Source organism: Centrocercus urophasianus, unplaced genomic scaffold (genome assembly GCF_019232065.1).
Source record: "Centrocercus urophasianus isolate 14NV4802_14NV808 unplaced genomic scaffold, USGS_Curo_1.0 seq_24, whole genome shotgun sequence".
NCBI classification, from domain to species: domain Eukaryota; kingdom Metazoa; phylum Chordata; class Aves; order Galliformes; family Phasianidae; genus Centrocercus; species Centrocercus urophasianus.
In genome coordinates, this window is record NW_024884800.1 from 13,402,667 (window position 1) to 13,405,116 (window position 2,450).

General features: G+C 52.8%; 1 long non-coding RNA gene across 1 annotated transcript in view; it reads right to left on the minus strand.

Moving 5' to 3' along the window:
- The window catches only part of LOC122163719, a 69,962-nt gene extending 69,219 nt beyond the window's left edge, over nt 1-743 (minus strand). Inside the window, exon 1 of the long non-coding RNA XR_006170025.1 lies at nt 394-743. This is a non-coding gene — a long non-coding RNA (uncharacterized LOC122163719). The remainder of the gene's footprint in view (nt 1-393) is intronic.
- Nucleotides 744-2,450: the final 1,707 nt, after the last annotated feature.

A 2,450-nucleotide genomic window follows, 5' to 3' on the forward strand; every position in this document is an offset into this window, starting at 1 on the left:
CCCCGCCTGCCCTCGCCTCCGCGCCCGCCGCCGCCTGGCCCCTGTCCTCGCTCGGCCCCGCACGGCCCGCGTGGCCCCGGGCCCGGCCCGCTGGCGCCCCCGCGCCGTGCGGGTCCGGCCGGGTCCCGCCGTTTCACTCCCTGCCGGCCCGAGGGGCGCCCAGCGGCACTCACCCCGCGGGGCGATTCCGGTGCCCCGCCGGCGCCCCGCTCCCAACGCTGAGTCCTCGTTGAAGGGTGCCGGGCCGGGCTCCGAGCGCGGCCGTCCGAGTGGCAGCGCCCCGTGCTCTCTCTCCCAGCGGGCCGCGCCGGGACCCCTCCGCCAAGTGGGCGCTGAGCGCGAGTGTTCCGCGTGAGTGCGGGCTCTGCTTTGGCACGGTGTCACGGTGAGTACCTGGAGGGGAACCTGGTGTGTGAGCACTGGTGTACCGGTATGTCCCCTGTGTCAGGCACCTGAGGTGCTGCTTGGTCCAGGAGTCCTTGCTCTGTAACAACCCTCGGAGACAATCTCATATTAGATATACCAAACCCCTCAGCAATCTACCACGTCCAAATTCCAAAGTTCCGAATGGATCACAGCTAACACCTGTTAGTCACAGCCGCCTCTGCCTCCCAAGCCTGCTTGCGAGAGCCTTCACTGAGGGCTTCGAGAGCCTCCACAAAGGCCCACTTTGCGTGGAGCTGAGCTGTGCTCATTCAATGTCTGTGTCGTGCCTGCCTGCCCTGGCAGTGCCAGTAGTGTTCCTGTGCTGCTGCCGGCAGGGTTGGGCACTCCAGGGAGTAACTTCTCCCTGCAGGAAGTTACTGCCTCCTGGCTGGGACGCTACTAATTCTGCATGCTGTGTGAATGCCAAGTTAATGTAAGGGGTTGCCGAAATCATTTCCACCGTTCTACTCTGCTTTACGATGGGTTGAAGCTTGTGTGGCGATTTTCTGGGCTTCGAAACTGAAGCTTGAGCTTCATCTGAGGCTCAAGTGAGGGATCCACAGGAGCGCATGCACTGTCCCTTCCCAGTGCTGCATGATGTTGGGCTCTGGGCAGAATGTGCTCTTTGCTAGTATAGTGGAAGCATTTCTGTGTGTGTTCTCCATTCACATGCACCCTCACCAGTGCAAGTGGTTACTGTACAGTCCATGTTTCATTAATGAGATGTAGTGTATACCTCTCGGTGTTAAAAATAATGTCATGTTTTAATGATCTTGTTTGGAGTCCTTGCTGTTCTAACACCCAGGATCTATACGTCTCTTGCATACTTTCAGCTGCTGTCATGACAACCCAGCTCTGTGGATTCCTACTTAACCTGCCACACCAGCAAGTCCTTCTTATGCTCTCTTCATAACTCCTGTGTGGTTACATCAGAGTACCAGTAATGAAAGGAGGGCAGGGAGACTCCGCTGTGAGTTTCTTTACCCAGGTAGTTTATACATCGGTGTTTGTCTTCTTGTAGATAGCGATGTTGAGGAGCTGCTGCTCTCAGTGGCCAATTTTGCCTTGCAGTGTCCTCTGTCTGTTCTCCATCCCAGACTGTCAGAGGTTCCCATGTCACCTTTGTGCCCTTTCGCTCATTCATTGCCACGAGAAAGTTGAATTTTGCCCTTGTCTCTCTGTAACAGCGTTATCGTATCACCATGGTGTGTTTTTAATTGTGTCAGAATGTTTTGCTGAAGAGATTGGTGTTACTGTCTCTGTTTCATTGGGGGAATCTGACGCAGAGGTGAAGATGACCACAGAAATGCTTTTCAGCAGTACTTTGATTCCTCTGGGTGACCTTCACCTTTCTTCTCCTACTTACTACTTTAAAGGTACCATGATAGCAAATTAGAGAAATACACATCATTTTACTTGAAATTCATGTGTGTGCTTAAGCATTCTTGAGGTTTGGTGCCTGACCTTGTAAAAAAGTTGCTGTGCCAGTGGCCTTCTGCAAACGGTACAGCCGTTAAAATCACTGATGCTGTTTGTGCTTACTCCCATGCTCCTGCCGGCATGCACAGTTGTACTGTGTGTCAGACTGCAAGAACGATCTAATTATCATTTTATTTTTTCCCTGGTTGGTTTTCAGAGATTGGTTCGCTCTGGATCGTTGTGTGGCTTCACAACCGCTTGTGCCTGCACAAGTGCGAGGTGGGAATAGGCGGACAGATGGCAGAACTGCTGCTTTCAGCAGCCTCGTGAGCTGATTATGTTTGTGTGGTTGGGGAAGCAACTTTGAAAAAGTTGTTCAGTATTACATGTCAAATTCTAGGTCAGTGAATAATTTGCTCCAGCCAGACGTTCAGAGGCAGCCTGGCTTCCAGAGCCGGAAGGTTTGCAGGAAGGCTTATCAATAACCGGGTAGCTCACAAAGGTAGGATGTTGTCTTTGAAGCTGAGCTTCATCTTGCAGAGCACAAAGCCCAAATAAGATCTGGTATTTTTCAGTGAAAGGATGTTGCAGCTTTCTGCCAGGAA